Source organism: Plecotus auritus (assembly GCF_963455305.1).
Source record: "Plecotus auritus genome assembly, chromosome: 7".
In the NCBI taxonomy this organism is placed as follows: Eukaryota; Metazoa; Chordata; class Mammalia; order Chiroptera; family Vespertilionidae; genus Plecotus; species Plecotus auritus.
The window spans coordinates 168,270,663-168,279,500 of NC_137774.1; the positions used below are offsets into that span (position 1 = coordinate 168,270,663).

At 51.1% G+C, this 8,838-nt stretch overlaps 1 protein-coding gene across 1 annotated transcript in view; it reads right to left on the reverse strand.

The window, feature by feature from the left end:
* Positions 1-1,646, reverse strand: part of NIM1K (NIM1 serine/threonine protein kinase) — a 36,301-nt gene extending 34,655 nt beyond the window's left edge. The window contains exon 1 of the mRNA XM_080682523.1: positions 1,479-1,646. The gene's annotated coding sequence lies outside the window, so the exon portion shown is untranslated. The remainder of the gene's footprint in view (positions 1-1,478) is intronic.
* Positions 1,647-8,838: the final 7,192 nt, after the last annotated feature.

The following is an 8,838-nucleotide window of genomic DNA, read 5'->3' on the forward strand; positions in this document are numbered from 1 at the left end:
TGCAAACTCTGAAAAAATAAAATTTAAAACAACAACACGCCGTGGGCTTTCAGCACTTTAAGGAAGAGAAGCAAGTATCTTGTAAGCTCAGTTATTGTTTCCATGGTAACTTAAGGGGGCAAGGAGATCTCTTCAAGAACAGTTCCGGAATCCAGCCAGGCGGCGGCGTCTGCACAGTGCAGGGCGACTTCTTCAGTTACCATGGCAACCGAAAAATCAGAAGTGCTTTTGCAACACCAACAGAAACCATCTTTTGAAGCGCTTCTGTGAATCACATTGAATACTGATGATGCAAGCTTGAGGGATACATATTTTTTTAGCAAAAAAAAAAAAACACCACCCAAAACACAAAAACACAACAAACAGAAAACACCATATTGCCATAAACAGACGCTCGTTTCAGATGCCCCTTTGAAATCTTGGCTTGGCTGGGGATACGTTTTTCGGTCTGGTTTTGTTTGTTTCCCTTTTGGATTCCCGCAGCCTCGAGTGCCAACGCGATTTGTTTAATTTCCAAACTTGTCTGAGCGGCACGGGTGGGAGCTGAGACTGTGGTTCATTCGCTCTGGCTCTGACACGGCACGAGGAAGAGGGCTGGGCAGGGCGAGTGGAACAGAGCCCTCTTGTCTCCTGAACGCGGGAGGACGACGTGGGGGTGCGGAGCTGGAGGTGGAGGGAGAGGGGGGATGGGAGGGAGGCGGAGGGGAGGGGGACAGGGAAGGAAAGGTACAGCGGCTGAAGCTTCGCTGCCCCGGGAGGCTCCGAGCACTGTCCTCGGCGGTCTTGCCCTCTCCATCTGCCCAGATGCTGTGTCGGGCACACAAAGCCGATCAGAAGTGGCCTTTTAAAGACCCTGCTGTGATCCTTTGCCCTTGCCTGTCCTGGCGCCCAGTCTGGGAGCTCCTAATATTCCTGAAAAGACACCCGCGCAGTGGAGACCGGGTGCTTCCTTACTTGTGCTGCCTCTCTTTAGGGGGAGTCGCGGTGTGCGGCGTGGTGGCAGGTTTCAGCCCTGAGCCACAGTCCTCGCCGCCAGCCCCGTCCACGCCAGCCCGGCTCTCCCAGTCTCCAGCCCCCGGGACAAAGCTGCAGATGCGGGTGCGCGCACCTGGTGCTCCGGCCGAGGCGCAGGCGGCCCCCAAGTTCACGTGCGGCGCGACTCAGACGTGGGCGCCGCGCAGACCGGGACGCGGGGCCACGCGCGCACATACCCGTGGGAGCCACCCAGGCTCCAGCCACGCGCGCGAGCATACGCCGCCTCCCGTCTAACGCCCTCCGATGGGCCTGGGAGGGGCGTCCCCAAGGAGCACCTCGCCTTCTCCCGACCCCAGCGCTGCCCTCCTCCCGCCAGGAGTGAGTCTCCCGTTGCCCCTGGGGTCACGGCGTGGACGGGAGACCCTCCCGAGCCCCAGGTCTGCAGCCGACGGGGGGGCAGCGCGGGCGGGGTGCTGGCTGCGCGCCCCGCGGCCCTGCCTTACCTTCCCGGCGAGCCCGGCTCCCCTGGGCTGCGGGCTGCGTGGCGGGAGCTGGAGCGGCCCCGGGGGGCCGTGCGGGGGTGTCACCGCGCTGGGGGCACCCGGGCTTCCCCAGCTGCCAGGGGCGGTGACTGAAGAGACAGCGGCTGCGGCGATGCCCGCTCTCCGCCCGGCCAGGGCTTGGCCGCAGGGACCCAGGCGCTCCGCAGCGGTTCCCCGAGGACCAATGGGGAGCGGGGGGCTGGCCCGGGGGAGGGGGCTCGGGCCGCTCTGTCCCGGAGGCTCCGGCCCAGACCCAGGAGGCGGGTTTCCATGGCAGCCAGGAGGGAGGGCGGGTGGGAGGGGCGCGCGGCCAGGGACACCCATCGCGTGCACGGGAGGAAGGGGTGGCCCTGCCGCGGTGAGGATGCCCCCCTCACCCAACCCCCCAGCAGAGATGGGAAGCGGCCACACGGCCGGGCCGAAAGGGGTGGACGCCGCTCCCAGTAGCTCTCGCCTGCACCGAGCGGCTCCGGCCTTTGAATCAAAGGTTCCCGTGCCCCCCGGAGAGGCCCCCCAGGAACTGTCCCGACAGAAGGCGGTTCCCAGCAAACGCTGAGCCAGTTCCTTGGAGGCGGGGAGGGGGGAGAAGAGGGGGTGACTGGCAGCGCCCAGACTCTGAAGGAAGAGGTGCTTACACCGCCTCTGCGCGGATCCTCGCAGACATTTGGGTGCCTCTGTGTCACCGAGGCAGGGGATCCCGCTCTCCCGCGTTCTCCCAGCGACAACCCTCCGGTAATGAATGGACGTGACAAACACGTCGCCAGTTTACCTACAAGGAAGCCGGCTCGTTGACTTGCGTGTAGGGCCGGGAATGCCATTCACAGAACCCTAAAGCATGGAGGTCACTTACTGAAGTTCCAGCCCTTTGTGTTACAGAGGAGGAAACTGCGGCCAGAGAAGTCAGTTCACTTAGCAAAGGCCACACCGCCCGTTAAGGGCCGAGCCAGGACGAGGCGCCCTCACGCACAGCTCGGTGCGCGCTCTTTCCACCTCCTCCTCCGGGACCCCGTATGCATGATGCCAGGGTCATCTTTACACAAACAAAGGTGCGGAGGAGAAAAATAACCCAACTTCAAAATCCTTTTAGGGTAGAAATTTGGGAACCCAAAGTTTCTTTTTCTTTTTTTTTTTTTCCTCTGTTGGCCAGGCATTGTGATAAGTACTTTCACAAAGATGATTAAATCCTCAAAGTAGCCTAACACGTTAGGTACTCTCTTATCTCCATTCCCATGGTGACAGATGGGGAAACGGAGGCCCAGAAAGGTTATTTACTTGCTCACGGTCACATGGAAGGCCACTGCTGGGGCTGGGATTCAAACCCAGCCAGTCCGACTCCCAAGTCCGTTTTCCTCTTCTCTCCTGCCCTCTGCTGCCTCTTGGTATGATGAGGAAAGGGGCCAGGAACAGGAAGGGCAAGAAACAAAACCTTGGACAGCTCCAGGGTCTGGCCCTTGAGAGTGGCAAGGAACCAAGAGAACTTGGAATGATTCTTCCTTGGCGTGTGAGAGCGGCTGTCCACTCCCGTGGGATAAGATTCTCTGAGAAGCCCTGACCGGTTTGGCTCAGTGGATAGAGCGTCGGCCTGCGGACTGAAGGGTCCCAGGTTCGATTCCGGTCAGGGGCATGTACCTTGGTTGCGGGCACATCCCCAGTGGGAGGTGTGCAAGAGGCGGCTGATCGATGTTTCTAACTCTCTCTCCCTCTCCCTTCCTCTCTGTAAAAAATCAATAAAATATATTTTAAAAAAAAAAAGATTCTTTGAGAAAGGTTTGTCTTTAAAGGGGGGTCCTCTCCTCAAAAGACAAGAGGAGTTTTATAAAAAGAGGAATCATTAAAATAGTGCATGCCACCCGTCTGTTTTTTCCCTTAAAGCAACCCAGTATAGGATAAAACTGCATTCTTCAACAATATAGTATGAAATAGCCGTTGAATTCTATACTGTGATGACACATGGGATAGGATGTCAGGAAATGGCCTAGAAATCAAGAACCTCAAACACCCAACCTGATGGAGGCCTCCCATCGTCCCACGGACACCTGATGCTGGATTCTAGGGGCTCGAAGGTTCCCAGAGACTATCAACAGAAAAGGAAAACTTAAATCAGCATCAGAGGCAACTTCTAAAGTCCACCGGCCAGACTCGATTCCAGGAGCCCCCCTGCACCCCCATTTCTCTCGGAACCCAAAGTTAGCTGCTAGGACCTGCTACTTTTCACATCAGAACCTTTCCTTGGGGGTTCTGGGACCCACCACCATGGAGGACTGACTTCCCATCCAACTCCCTACGGTCAAAAAGTGTTTTTCTCCTAGAAAGGGCCTTCAGCAATAGGCTGATTACATTGTAATAGAATACAGAGGCTAAATTTTTTGTTGTGAATAGTATGAGGAAATATTTTCACAAATGTATATATGTTAAGTGAAAGCAAAAGTAAAAAAATAACATGTTTTTCATTAGCTGGTGGAATCACAGGTGGTTTAAGTGACCTTAATATTTTCCAGTGTTTTTGTATTTTTTTTTAAAATATATTTTATTGATTTTTTACAGAGAGGAAAGGAGAGGGATAGAGAGCTAGAAACATTGATGAGAGAGAAACATCAATCAGCTGCCTCCTGCACACCTCCCACTGGGGATGTGCCTGCAACCAAGGTACATGCCCTTGACCGGAATCGAACCCGGGACCCTTCAGTCCGCAGGCCGACGCTCTATCCACTGAGCCAAACCGGTTTTGGCTGTATTTTTTTTTTTTTTACAATGGGTGTATGTCAGAAAAATACTTTAATGTCAGAAAATTATTTTTCCAAAAGAATTGATGAAACTGTCAGATCTCTAAGCTAGGGAAGGTAGTTTCATGGTTATTGGGGAGCTCACTGAAACAACGAAGTTACTAAACCCTGCTCCCTGTGTTGGCAGGAAAGAAGGCGAATACACACTTGGAAACACCTGCGGGGCGTGCTGATGCAGGAGGCACTGTTCTGTGCTTTGAGAAACATGGACAGTGTTAACAGTACACCCTGACTCCCAGCTCTGCTACTTGCTGGCTGTGCGACACCCTTCGGTTTCAAGACTCTTTTGACCTGTTTCCTCATCTCTAATCTGGGTGTTGTTGTGAGAATTGATGAGATTCTGTGATTATTTCTGGCAAATAAAAAACTAGGTTTTCTTAACCTGGAGTCCATGGGCTTCGGGTGTTTGGCAGGAGGGTTCCCTCCTGAAAATGTGTTAAAGCTCATTCCTCTAAGTCGTGAGGCTCAAAGAAGGCCAGAACCCCCTTAATAAGCTCAATAAGTGGTAGTGAGCCCGACTGGCATGGCTCAGTGGTTGAGTGTCGACCTGTGAACCAGGAGGTCGTGGTTCGATTCCCGGTCAGGGCACATGCCCAGGTTGTGGGCTCGATCCCCAGTGTGGGGTGTGCAGGAGGCAGCCAATAAAATGACTGTCATCATTAATGTTTCTCTCTCTCTCTCTGAAATCAATAAAAATATTTTTAAAAAAATAAGTGGTAGTAATGATTATGATTACTGTAAGTTCTGAGGGATCCTATGTCCATTTTTTCCCAAGTAGTTCCAGGACTTACAGCACTACCTGGGAACTTGTGAGCAATGCAATTTCTCCGGCCCTGACCCAGACCAGGAGAGTGAGCACGTCTGGGTGTGGGGCCCAGCAATGTGGGTCTGAGCAATCCTGCTGCCCACTGAAGCTGGAGAACCACTGCCTGGGTGGGGTGGTCTCAGGGCAGGAGGTGGCAATTCCCTTCCCTCCACCCCTGACCCCATCAAGGGCCGATGTGGGTTCCAAAAGGAGATCAGGTGTGTTAGCCTTGAGTCTCACGGGGGGTCAGGGGGGACTGCATTTCAACGAGGAGACGAGTCTGCTGAGCTGGCTCCCTGGTTTCCAACCCTGGTCCCACTATTCCCTAGCCATTTCTCACCTCCCCTTTCCTCAGGTTCCTCCATTTACAGCTACCTCACGAGGTCATTGAGGCAATTAACTGTAATGTGCTTGACATATAAGTGACTCACACATGATGCTATTATGTTACAGTGAAATTTTCATTCCTAGGCTATATCTTAGTACAAATATCAAGGTGGATGGGCATTGCTTCGTTTAAAGAAGCATGTTATATTAGGTTACAGGAAAGTTCAGGAGAAAAAAAACATGGAATTCACAGGCTGCCTTTCTACTTAGCATGTCAACAGAATGAATGAAGTAGCAGGGGTCCTCAAACTTTTTTTTTAAAAAATATATTTTATTGATATTTTTACAGAGAGGAAGGGAGAGGGATAGAGAGCTAGAAACATCGACAAGAGAGAAACATCGATCAGCTGCCTCCTGCACACCTCCAACTGGGGATGTGCCCGCAACCAAGGCACATGCCCTTGACCGGAATCAAACCCGGGACCCTTCAGTCCGCAGGCTGACGCTCTATCCACTGAGCCAAACCGGTTTCGGCAAGGGTCCTCAAACTTTTTAAACAGGGGGCCAGTTCACTGTCCCTCAGACCGTTGGAGGGCCGGACTATAGTTTAAAAAAAAAACTATGAACAAATTCCTATGTGCACTGCGGGCCCAGGACGAGTCGGCTGCTTAGCAGGACAGGCAGAGGCACCCGGCGGGCCGGATAAATGTCCTCGGCGGGCCGCATGTGGCCCGTGGGCCATAGTTTGAGGACGCCTGGTTTATAGGACATGGGGCAGTTTTCAGGTACCCTGTAAAGTCAGAACACATTTATGATGAACAATGTCAGCCTCACATTTACTGTTTAAAGCCATGTACTTCCAGGCCACCAATTAGAAAGGATCCCACTATCAGTGGTTCTCAACCTTTCTAATGCCGCGACCCTTTAATACAGTTCCTCATGTTGTGGTGACCCCCAACCATAAAATGATTTTCGTTGCTGCTTCATAACTGTAAGTTTGCTACTGTTAATGAATTGTAAATATCGTAATGTAATGGTCTTAGGCTCTACAGCAGTGGTTCTCAACCTGAGGCCTAGAAATCAAGAACCTCAAACACCCAACCTGACGGAGGCCCTCCCATCTTCCCACGGACACCTGATGCTGGATTCTAGGGGTTCAAAGGTTCCCAGAGACTATCAACAGAAAAGGAAAACTTAAATCAGCATCAGAGGCAACTTCTAAAGTCCACTGGCCAGACTCGATTCCAGGAGCCCCCCTGTACCCCCATTTCTCTCGGAGCCATGCCGCTAGCAGGGTCGCCTAAGACCATCAGAAGACACAGATATTTACATTATGATTCATAACTGTAGGAAAATTACAGTTATGAAGTAGCAACGAAAATAATTTTATGGTTGGGGGTCACCACAACATGAGGAACTGTATTAAAGGGTCGCGGCATTAGGAAGGTTGAGAACCACTGCACTAAGTGGTGCTGGTGAGGTTTTGATAGTTTTGATTCCTGCTGCTTCTCATCTGAATCCTTTGTGACAAGTTATGTCAGTGCTACAGCACAGCTCGGCACATCACACAGGAAAAACATGCCACCTACATTTCCATCTCCTGATGTCACAACATGGAGGTCAGTGTTACCCTCATGACGGCAAAGCTATTACATTTTCCCCAACAGAATCAGCCTAACTTTTAAGGTCAGGCATTTTCTTGCAATTTTTGCTGTGACAGTAATAAAACACTATTTCCATGTGAACACCATGACCGCCTGATTGTTTAGAACAATCAACACTATTAAATTGAAGATATGCATTAAAACCCACTTGATTTCCTGGTAGAGACATTTATCTGCATTTAGGCCTCAGTCTCTACTGTTGACTTAAAGTATAAAGTGGACAATTAGTCTAGACCTTCACAGACCCTTTTAATCCTGAAATCTTTACTTCCAGATTGAATGTGGTGGGGGCATTGCCGTCACCATAAAAATATTCCTACTTCAGTAGTATAGGAGGATGGCAGCCTTCCTAAACTAGTCAGACTATAATAAGAGCCTTCTGGTTTTATACATATTCAGATTTCTAGATTAGAGTTCAGTTTGGTTTTCCTTTGAATCTCACTTGGTAGGGGTGGTGTAATAAAAAATATTTGGGCCCCAGCCAGTTTGGCTCAGTGGGCAGAGCATCAGCTTGCGACTGAAGGGTCCTGGGTTCAATTCTGGTCAAGGGCACATGGCCAGGTTACGGGCTTGATCCCCAGTAGGAGGTGTGCAGGAGGCAGCCAATCAATGATTCTCTCATCATTGATAATTCTCTCTCCCACTTCCTCTCTGAAACAAACAAAAAAATTGGTCCCTGGTTCCTGGCACTGAGCTCCTAAAACCCTTGGAATTTCCTGATTCCTCAATTGTATTCATAACAAGCCCCTTTGGCCCAAAGCTGAGTTCATGCTAACAAGGGGACTCTGGGCCTTGGTTGCCCTCACATTAGAGGGCTAGACCCATCAGCCTCACTCTAAGATCCCCAGGGAAGGACAAGAGGCAGGATGGCTCAATAAACGCTGGGCAATGACTTAATCCATCATGTTCACGTGACAGACCTCTGGCGAACAAGGCAGAGGGAGCTTCCAGGTTGGTGAACACCTGCTGGGAGGGTGAGGCGCCAGGAAGCTCTGGCCACCTCCCCCTAACTGCTCCCCACCCCGTGCACCTCTTCCATTTGGCTGTTCCTAGGTCTAGCCTTTATAATAAAACTATTGTTATACGTGTTTTCCTGAGTCGTTCTAGTGAGTGACCGAGTCTGAGAAAGTCCTTAATTTGTAGTCGGCCAGGCAGAAGTGTGGCTATCTTGGTGTCTGCAGTGGGGCAGACTTGGGGAGTCTCTGCTCAGTAGTGTCTGACATGAATTGATGGACACCCAATTGGTGTGAGCAGAGCATCGAAGAACTGCTGTTGGAAGAGTGGAGGATGGGAGATGGAAGAGGCTCCATCGGTCTCTGGTGCGGGTGGGATTCCCGTGGTGGCCAGGGGCTGGTACACTGCAGACCCTGCCAAAAACCTTAGCAGGAGTCAAGTGGGAGGAACAAAATACCCAGTTCAGTGCTGGGAAGCTTTAGTAGCTGTGTCCTATGTAAAGTGCTTTGCAAACTGCGACCACATTAGGTTATCACAGAGGTTCATCAAAGTTGCTGCAAAGTTGCTGGTATCTGGAGAACACTGACATACCTTTTTGGAAAAGTAAAATGAACTATACCTGCCCCTCAAATCCACCTTAAAAGACCTTGCCAAATCTGAAAACTCAAATGATAATTTTAACTTTGTTGGGCCTCTATCCACCTTGTGGTCAGAACTCTTGAAAGTGTTTAAAAATAAACCTTGTTTCATACTTTGGCTTAAGGGCACAACCTGGGCTATTTTCAGTA